Raw genomic sequence first — 11,086 nt, 5'->3', positions numbered from 1 at the left:
AGACCATTAGAAAAAAGACCAATTTAGCAAATATTTACAAACCACTTCCCACAATATTTAAGTTATGACACCGTAACTTATGTATGATACCATAATGACAGATACAAGTTATTACACATTTGTCCAAACCCACAGAACGTACAGCACCAAGAGTGAACCCTAAGGTAAACCATGGACGTTGGGTGATGATGTGTCAGTGTAGGTTCATCATTTGTAATAAATGTAACACTCTGTGGGCGGTGGGGGGGGGGATGTTGGTAACATAGGAGACTACGTATGTGTGGGGAAACAGGTAGATGGGAACTTTCTGTACTTCCCACTGAACTTTGCTGTGAACCTAAAACTAAAATAACAGTCTCTTTTTAAAAAACGTTAGGTTCCCTTTGATCATCACTGCCAATCTTGGTCTCCCTGCTGCTCCAAGGTAACAACAGCTATCGGTTTAACGTGTGTTCTTCCAGAATGTTCTCCATGCATTTATAGGCATATACAGGTACCACAGAAAATGCATAGCTTCATAGTGTGTTTTTGTTTGTTTGTCTTGAGTTCTTTTCTTGCTGTCATCTGACTGATAAAAGACCCTTGATTAAAGGTTAAGGGATCATTAAGATACTGACGGATAACACTTTGACCTGTGGCCCTTTTATACACCACTTGTTAAAAAAAAAAATGACTTGAGAATAAGAAAAGCTACCAAGTTGCTAAGGATTTGGTTGAGTAGATAAAACTTGGTTTGTTACTTTGAAAGTGGTATTAGTCTGACAAAATTTATTGTAATTGTGGGTGCACCAGAGGAAAGCTTTTCCTTACGGCCAAAGGTTGGTCTGAATCCCCGAGAGAGGTCTTGCTGTTCTCCTGGTGAACAGACAATGTCATATCTACATTGGACAGGGCCACTCAGACCATGTGGAGCAAGACGAGAACAAGACCACCTGGGAACCGTGTCTGAACACAAATAAAAGCTGAACGCTATCCAAGCCCTAAAATACCAGCCATCTCCCTCTCCCAGCCAATATGAGTGATGGCTGCTTCTTTACCAACTACAGCTGTAGCCTCACTCTGGTCTCCCCCTCTCTCATTACGTTTTATTAATGTATCTAATCATAGAATTATCCTTGCTTCCGACAGGAACAAAACATCCAACCCGGAGCAAACCTCCACTTCCATGAACTCACATCAAAATCACCTAACACAAGTGCAAACCCTGTAAGAAGGTCCTTAGAGCAGCCTCTCACCAAGATGCCCCAGGGTCCAGGGCGAGTGGTCTCCCTCTCTGCAACAGGCAAAATCTCACCTTGTTCACCCAGAAATGTGATTCTGATGATCTTCAGCTGGGTGGTATTGACAGAGGTTTGCCTTAAAACTTTAAAACCAGTTATAAGGACTTTCCTGGTGATCCAGTGGGTAAGACTACGTGCTCCCAATGCGGGGGGCCCAGGCTCGATCCCTGGTCAGGGAACCAGATCCACGGGCATGCCACAACTAAGAAGTCCACATGCCGTAACTAAAGATCCCATGTGCTACAACTAAGACCTGGCACAGCCTAAATAAATAGTTTAAAAATATTATTAAAAAATATAATAAAATAAAACCAGTTATAAGATAAATAAGTACCAGGGATGTAATATACAATGATAAATATAATTAACACTGCTGTATGTTATCTATGAAAGTTAAGAGAGTAAATCCTAAGAGTTCTCAACACAAGAAAAAATATTTTTTCCAATTCTTTGATTTTGTATCTAAATGAGATGAAGGATGGTCACTAAACTTACTGTGATAATAACTTCATGATTTATGTAAGTCAAATCCTTATGCTGTACACCTTAAACATATACAGTGCTATATGTCTATTATATCTCCATAAAACTAGAAAAAAGACCTTTAAAAACAATGGATCCTGCCCCCAAATATGTACTCATAGGTCAACCCTCCTTAATGATTGCTTCCCACAGTGAGTAGATTTAGTCGTCGCCTTTCCAAACTCTATTTCCCGTTGCTCTCAGTAACCACCGCTAATCTCATTTTTTCAGGTAACTGCCCCGACTCAGCTTACCTGTTCAACTCCTTGGCTTCCGGGGGCCCCAGGGACTCAGGTCCTCTCTATGAGGCTAGTGTAGACCTCCCTCCTCTCACGGGGCCCAGGGAGCCTCCAGGGCCATCTGCAGGGTGCTCCGAGTTTGCTGCCAAGCACTTACCCCACAGCTGGGGGCGCTCAAGTCCTCACTACACCAGGAAGCCCAGAGGCAGAAGGACTGGAGTTGGAAATGGGATTATTATTCCACGATTTTAAATGTGCATACGTGCATTTTTTGGTTTTACACAATTAGAATACTAACATAAATATAAGTTCTTTATCATGTCTTTTTCACTTAATATATTACCATTATTGGCTCCACATTGCTCCAAACTTTTTTAATTTTTAAAAAATTTTTATTTTATTTATTTTTTGGCTGTGTTGGGTCTTTGTTGCTGCACGAGGGCTTTCTCTAGTTGTGGCAAGCGGGGGCTACTCTTTGTTTAGGTGCGCGGGCTTCTCATTGCAGTGGCTTCTCTTGTTGCGGAGCACGGGCTCTAGGAGCGTGGGTTTTGGTAGTTGTGCCTCGCCGGCTCAATAGTTGTGGCCCATGGGCTTAGCTGCTCCGCGGCATGTGGGATCTTCCCGGACCAGGGATCAAACCCATGTCCCCTGCGTTAGCAGGCAGATTCTTAACCACTGCGCCACCAGGGAAGCCCCACTCCAAACTTTCTGAATTCAAATTTCTTGGAACAGACTTCAGCTAGCCTATTTGAGATAGAATCCCTCTTTCCTTTTACTCTTTATAATTGTCTTTTGAGACTATTTTGGAAGAAGAGTCAAGTTTTCTTGGGCAGCATAATCATTCCAAGGATTGTAATAAACATCATGCCAAAACTCTTTAGGGAAGGACTTTTAAAAGCTGATTTTAGTTGCCATTACCTATTAACTAAGCTGTCAATATTAACCTTCAAGTTAATTACTTCAGGCCAATACCTCAGACCAAACTGGCATCACATCTGAAATGTGAAACACACCCATAAAATTTACCTAGTGATAAATCTGCTCAGCAGAAGTCTCCCAATATAAGCACCTATTCTTTGGGTGTGTGCCTTTCTGACCCATGTAAACATGTTGCCCCAGATACAGCTATCCTGTTTAAAACAAAATGGAGGAAATGGAGTGGTTTGCTCCCAGCTGTCTTGAATACACAAAATTCTTCTCAGTCAAGCACTGAGCTGCCAATAAAAACTTCTTTTTGTATTTAAAAAAGTTGCTCGTTTGTTTTTGACAAGGAAACCTTACAATATTTATTTGTTTTTGTTACATTAAAAAGTCAAAGTAACATATTAAAAAAAACAAATAGTACAAAAAAATTAAAAATAAAAAGTAAAATTATTTTCCATCCCAAACCCCTCCAGCCCTATTCTCCGGAGAACATTCCTTTGAATAGTGTATCCTTTGAGAAATTTTCTATGCCTTTATAAATGTATATGTATATATCACTTAAAAAAAACAGAAACAGGACCATACTCAATACAGTTTGTCAGTATGCTCTTTCACTTAACAATATATACAGCAGCACAAACACCCTGCATCCATGTTTTTCCAATGGTGACATAATAGTCCATTGTATGAACACATCACAATTTATTTAATCAGTCCCCGATTGATGAGCATTTAGGTTGTCTCATTTTTTTCCACTATAATAAACAATGTGAAAATAAACATGCTCATACAAGCGTTTTCGTGCATTTGTGTAACTGCCTCTGTGGAATAAATTCCTAAAAAGGAAATTGAATCTAAGGGTTGGGTAGTGAACAGTTTGAGAGCTATTGACAAACCGTTTTCTAAGAAGGCTGCAGCCATTACCACTCTCACCTGCAGTATATAATGCTGCATGCTTCCCCACACACTAGCCAACATTTGTGCTTCAACTTTTTTATCTTCGCCAGTCTGATAGGTGGAAAAATGACATTTCCTGTGTGTGTTTTTGTGTGTGTGCCAGTCTACCATGAGTGCAAGGTTACTGCCATTTCTGAACATGGTGACTCAATTAAATAAATCAAGGTAGTAACAGGGATGGTTGATATTTCAAAAGTTTATCCTTATGTCTAAGAGTGATTAATTGGCTTTGCAGCCTAAATTGGAAAGATTAATTATATACTGAGCAGTGCTTGGGAGTCACTTCCTGATTACTCTTTTTTTCAAAATTTGTCTATTTTTTATTTTATTTTTTGGCCACACCACATGGCTTGCAGGACCTTAGTTCCCCGACCAGGGACTGAACTCACGCCCTCAGCAGTGAAAGCGCAGAGTCCTAACCACTGGACAGCCAGGGAATTCCCTTCTGATTACTCTTTGATCTTAAAATGTCAAGCTAAGAATTGAGGGAACTAACAAGGTGACATCAGGAATGATTACAATTTTGATTCAGTTATTTAGAAATATCAGCACATGTCATTTGAAATCATGCTAATGATGACAATGAATATTGTATGTGCATGTGAAACAGGCAGTCCTAAGAATAGGCTAATAGAAAAGGGGGTACAGTACATCTTCAAACTTTGCCTTACCTCTTCTGAATAGCTTTGGAAGAAAGTTATTACTGTCACTAAGAGAAATTTAAAATTCCTTACTGAAATTCATTTAAACAACCTTTTTATTTTAGAAGAGATTTAGACTTACAGAAAAATTGCAAAGATACTACAGACAGTTCCCAGACACTCCACACCCAGTTTCCCTATTTATTAACTCCGTACGTTAATATGGTACATTTGTCACAATGAATAAACCAATATTGATTGGTACATTATTATTAACTAAAGTTCATCCTTTACTCAGATCTCCTTAGTTTTTCCCTAATGTGCTTTTTCTGTTCCAGGGTCCCATCCAGAATGCCACGTTACATTTAGTTGTCACGTCTCCTTTGGCTCCTCTGGGCTGTGACAGTTTTTCAGTTTCCTTGTTTGATGACCTTGACAGTTTTGAGGAGTCCTGGCCAGGTATTTTGTAGAATGTCCCTCAGCTGGGATTAGTCTGATGTTTTTCTCATGATTAGACTGGGCTTATGGATTTGGGAGAGGATGACCATAGAGGTAAAATGCCCTATTCGTCACATTATCGTATCACACTGTCAACATGACTAATCACTGTCACTGCTGACCTTGATCATCTGGCCGAGTGACATACATTTATTAACTTTCTCTGTTGACATAAGCAAGGTTACAGGACATGACGAATTGAGTCCTGAGGGTTTCCAAAGTAAATTGTGGCGGCGAGGCTGATTATTAGGCAGTTAGGAGACCCCTCATTCTCTAGGAGACCCTGCCGAGGGAGCAGAAAGAACTCTATGCCAGAGCACAATGAACTTTGAAGCAATCTTGGAAATTCAGAAAAATATACTGTTCAAAATGACCCCACTGGGGTAAGCACTGTTACTCATACTTGACAGAAGAGGAAAGTGAGGCACAATGCCAAGGATACAGGCAAGCTGAGATGCAATCCACACATTCAGGCCACAGGGTCCAGGCTCTTAGCACTGTGCATACTGCCTCACCAATGCTATCTTTTGTCTTAACTTGCATTTCCCAGATCACCCGTGAGATGGGGCATCTTTCCTTTGTTGTATTGGCTATTGGACTTCTTTTCAAGACCTCATTTTGGACAGGTGATACAAAGAAGGAGCCATGAGGAACAGATTCAGGGTGAGACCCCAGAGTCAGAGCTGGCAGAGACCTGGAGGGGTGGCATCCCATGCCCAAAGTGGGGGCCCTGCTGGAGCCAGCAGCTGGAATCATCTCAGGGTATAATTTAAGCACGACCCTTGGTGAGGATCGCCAGATTTAGCAAATAAAAATACAAGATCTGGGACTTCCCTGGTGGCTCAGTGGTTAAGGATCCACCTGCCAATGCAGGGAACATGGGTTCAAGCCCTGGTCCGGGAGGATCCCACATGTCGTGGAGCAACGAAGCCCATGCGCCACAATACTGAGCCTGCGCTCTAGAGCCCACAAGCCACAACTACTGAGCCCGTGTGCCACATCTACTGAAACCTGCGCACCCAAGAGCCCGTGCTCCGCAACAAGAGAAGCCACTGCAACGAGAAGACCGCGCACCTCAAAGAAGAGTAGCCCCCGCTCGCCGCAACTAGGGAAAGCCCGCGCGCAGCAACGAAGACCCAACGTAGCCAAACAACAACAAAAAATACAAGATCTCCACTCAATTTGAACCTCAGATGAACAACTTGTATGTTCCAAGTGAAATTCAAATCGACTGGGGCATCCTGTATTTTAACACTCCCCTTGGCTGCATGACCCCAAGCCTGATTTCCAGCCCTCCTAGATTCTGTGAGCTACTTCTCTTTCACTGATTATTCCCAGCTGTGGTAAAGTCGGCTGTGGCTGAACTAAAACGCTTTACACTGTGACTCTACCAACATGGGAAGACAAATGGAAGATCTAGAAGGCTGAGGGTTTCAAGAAAAAAAATGGGAGAGAAGACAAATTCTTTGTGTAAGAGAAAACAGTCCAATGTGCTTCATATGCAAAATGCCTTTCTAAAGAATTCCACTTAAAGTGTCTTTATAAAACAAATCATAACATCCACTTGCTTCCTGTATTTCTGGTACGTGCCTGATCCCCATAAGCTTTGGAATTTGCAACACCTGAAATAGTTCTGCCCCTTTTCCTAATAGGTGAGTAATTAGAGATTTACAGAAGCTCTGTGCCTGCACTACAGTCACACAGCAAAGCTGGGGTGGGAACACAGGTCTTGAGATTCACAGCCCCTATTTCCACCACTCCAAATTTCTAACCCAGAAGACCTTCGTTATAAGCATAGCGCACACTAAAATGCAAGATCATGAAACAGAAGGAATCATGTCTAATGAACAAGCATGTTTCTACAAAGGGTAGCACAGTGCCTGAAACCGAACGGATACTTGTTAAGTGGATGGGTGGAAAAGTAGAATCTGTCCTTTAAAAAAAATTCCTTATTTAAGTATTAATGTATTGAGACGTATTAAATGTTTGCCAACCCAAAGTTGATCTTTGAATGAAAGGACATAATGAGGTAGGTAGAGGGAATGCCATGACGTGTGAGAAATTTTCATACTAGAGGAGGTGATGGGCAGGACTTCAACTAGCTTTCCTTTTCCGATGGCATATATCTGTTCAATCACCGGATCGATGAGCCTAGATGAATTGAGCAGATCTTTCCTTTCACAACTGGAGAACCAGGTATAGACTAGTCTGGTTTAATCTTTATCGGCAACCTCATTTCAGTCTTAGGAAGCTATCAGATTCACCAAGTCTAGATCTCTGCTGCCACCTAGTGTTAACAGTTTCTCAGGTTTAAAAAGGTAGAAAGTCAGGAAGCTCTAGGCTCTGAAAAAATTTCACCTGGAATTCCTTCGACCATTTCTATTTCAGGATTTCCAACTCTATCAAAGCTTTTTGTGGCTAAAACAAGAAAGAGTATATTTTCTATTTGTACTGCACACCTATTTTACCTCTGTTGCGTCTGTGTCCAAAATGTTTACGGAAGGAAAAATGTTTGATTAAGAAACAGGTTGGCCCAAGCCTCTTAAAAGCCAGCAAGGTTTGGGAAAAGTGGGACATTTTCCTGACAGGAAAGAAAATCCACCTATTTTGGATACCAGTGTTGATCTTTTCTCCCTTTCTTCCATTTCTGATCTCCACTAGAAAAAGAAGAAAAACCACAGAGACGGTTTTGGAGGTGTTCTTCATCAACGATTCTCTCTAAATCAAGATAGTGGCAGAAGACAGTAATGTCTGGCCTGGCCCCAGGCCTTTAAACCAGAGTTACTCCCAGTTTGGACACAGAGGCATCTAGCAGGGAGGGCCAGCTTATGGAGGCCATACTTTCAATCTTCTGAAAGCACAGAGAGTGAGAGACAGTGCTTTCCTGCGTGGCAATCCAGAGCCATGACAGCAAAGCTGAGCTCAGTGAGAAAAGGGACATCATCTCTATCCAATCGCTTTGCATCCTTTATACTGTATCTTGGCTGAACGTAGCCAAATAAAGACAGTACTAAGAGATTGTTATGAGAGTTGTGTTACTGTAAGAGGAATATCTTTATGATAGAAGGGAAAGCCGGATACTCCTGTCTGTGCTTTTCCTACCTTTTTTTCTGTTAGTCCAAATTAAACGAATTTATCCATGGGCCTTCCCATACAGGACTCCCAAACACTAACAGGCATCCCCCTTGGTGGCAAAGCTAGGGATTTCTGCTACTTGGTTCGGGAGGTAATAACCAGTCTTCCAGGATTAGTTGTACATTTTCAAAGTGAAGGCCGAGTTCACATCCATTTATCTATTCCTGAAAGTTTTGACTGCTTTTCAATCACAAGTCTTACTGGAAAATAATGATAACTGGCATAAGGGAACAGAGTCAAAGGACATGAGCTCAAGCACTGGGGGAACAGGAAAAGATTGTTCTCTGCAAATGGTGTGACTTCATTGAGGAACGTGACAGATCCTCAGTACAGTAAGTCCCCTACATACAAACCTTCAAGTTGCAAACTTTCAAAGATGAGAACGTGCCTGTCCCATCAAGTAAGTTAGTTCACGTGTCTGGCATACATTGTCACATACGTGCATCCTCTACAAGTGATTGTGCTTTTGTGTACTTTATTGTACAGTGCTGTTGCTGGGTAACACGAGGAGCTTACTAATGAAGACCTGATGGAATTGGAGGCCCAGAGAAAGGACGAAGAGAGACAAGAGGAAGAAGTAACTGAAGAACCGAAGAGATTCACAACGGAGGAAATGGCAAGGGGATTTTCTTTATTTGAGGAGGTACTGTTAGTTTTTGAGGCACAGGACCCGAACACAGAACGGTACAAGAAGGTTGCAGCAGCCATTCAGAATGCAATCCAGTGCTACCGTGTCATCTATGACGAGAAAAAAGAGCTACTACCCGTTTTTTCAAGAGGGTAGATAGAATTCAGTCCAGCAAGGAACCGGAACCTTTGCCATCAACGTCAGGCATGAGTGAAATTGCAGCTTGCCCTCTGTCTCCTGTTGCTGGCGATCCTTCAGCTCTACCATCTCCCACCTCCTCTCCCTCCTCCAGTCAGTAACTCTTCTTGCCTGTTCCCTCGATGCCAGCCCCTGTATGCCAGCTGTTGTGCTGTACTACTGTACTTTTCAAGGTACTGTACGGTAAGATTAAAAATGTTGTCTTTATTTGTTTTTTATGTATTATTTGTGTGAAAAGTATTATAAACCTATTACAGTACGGTACTATACAGCCAATTGTGTTAGTTGGGTACCTAGGCTAACTTTGTTGGACTTACAAATTGGACTTACGAACACGCTCTCGGAATGGAACTTGTTCGTACATAGGGGACTTACTGTAAAAACCTGTCGACTTATCCCGTGATGCCATTACAGCAGTGTCGATATAAACAAGTGAACAAGAGTGAACAAATTCCGATGTCTTTGGCCGCCTCCTTTATCCACCTCCCATGTACCTACTACACCTAGTTATTCAGCCCACTCTGCAAAGACGCTGGCATCTTACCTCGGATCACAGCCCAAGGTTAAAGCTCTGCTCTCACTGCACAGGATCCAGGTCTTTCTTATGACATGGTGTTTTGTGCCCAGTAACACAGGGATGATGTTCATATAAGCATCATCCAAAACAGTGCTTTGAAAACGTTTTGACCACAACCCTCAGGAAGGAAGGAATTTACACTGTGATCTGTTATACACATGTGCAGGTGTGTGCATATACACTGGTAAACAAGTTACAGAAAATAATGTTTACACTATGTCTGGTAAGTTCTGATACGTCTCTTCCACTCTGTTTCATTTTTTAAAATTCTGGTTTTTATCCACTACATTGATTTCACAATCTATTAATGGGTCCTGACCTGTAGTTTAAAACACAGCGATGCAGACTTCCCCAGTGGCGCAGCGGTTAAGAATCTGCCTACCAATGCAGGGGACGCAGGTTCGAGCCCTGGTCCGGGAAGATCCCACATGCTTCAGAGCAACTAATCCCGTGCACCACAACTACTGAGCCTGTGCTCTAGAGCCCATGAATCACAACTACTGAGCCCACATGCCACAACTACTGAAGCCCGCACATCTAGAGCCCGTGCTCCACAAGAGAAGCCACCACAATGAGAAGCCCGCGCACCACAACGAAGAGTAGCCCTCGCTCACCACAACTAGAGAAAGCCCTTGCGCAGCAACAAAGACCCAGTGCAGCCAAAAAATAAATAAATGAATGAAAATTCAAGAACAAAACAAGACAAACAAAAAACCCCACAGTGATGTACAACACTTTCACATTCTGAGACATGGAGTTATATTTCTTAAGCTAATCAATTTGGAATTGTAAAATTCTAAGAAATAAATATAGGGACTTCCCTGGTGGTCCAATGGTAAAGAATCTGCCTTCTAATGCAGGGGACATGGGTTCAATCCCTGGTCAGGTAGCTGAGATCCCACATGCTGCGGGGCAACTAAGCCTGCGCACCACAACTACTGAGGCAGTGCGCCTCAACTAGAGAGCCCACACGCCACAACTACAGAGCCCACATGCTCTGGAGCCCGTGCGCCACACCTAGAGAAAGCCCGCATGCCACAACTAGAGAGAAGCCCACGCTGCAACAAAAGATCCCTTTGTGCCGCAACTAAGACCCAATGCAGCCAAAAAAATAAAAATTAAAAATAAATAAATATAAATTTCAGTAGCAATATTGAAAAGAAGATGTCTCTTTCCTGGCACATACAAAATGGGAAGCATTGAGAATCATTCTGGAGAACTGGTGGATGCAGAGAAACATGGGTCAAAGCCTATGAAGGAGCCCAAGGGAAGAGTGGAGGCGCTTACGGGAACCCAGCCAACCAACACAGTGGCAACGGGAGACTCTCACAGCAATGCTGCCATGTAATTTCATTTTCCTTTGTTAAAAGAAATGATTAAAAAAAAAACTCTTGGGGTTGGGAAGAACCTTAAATGTCAAATTCTATTTTCTCCTGCTGGATGACAAAAGCAAATCAGCATTTCCTTTGAAAATGTGAGCGCTGACT

Source organism: Tursiops truncatus, chromosome 19 (genome assembly GCF_011762595.2).
Source record: "Tursiops truncatus isolate mTurTru1 chromosome 19, mTurTru1.mat.Y, whole genome shotgun sequence".
Lineage (NCBI taxonomy): Eukaryota > Metazoa > Chordata > Mammalia > Artiodactyla > Delphinidae > Tursiops > Tursiops truncatus.
Note: the sequence above shows the minus strand (reverse complement) of the source record.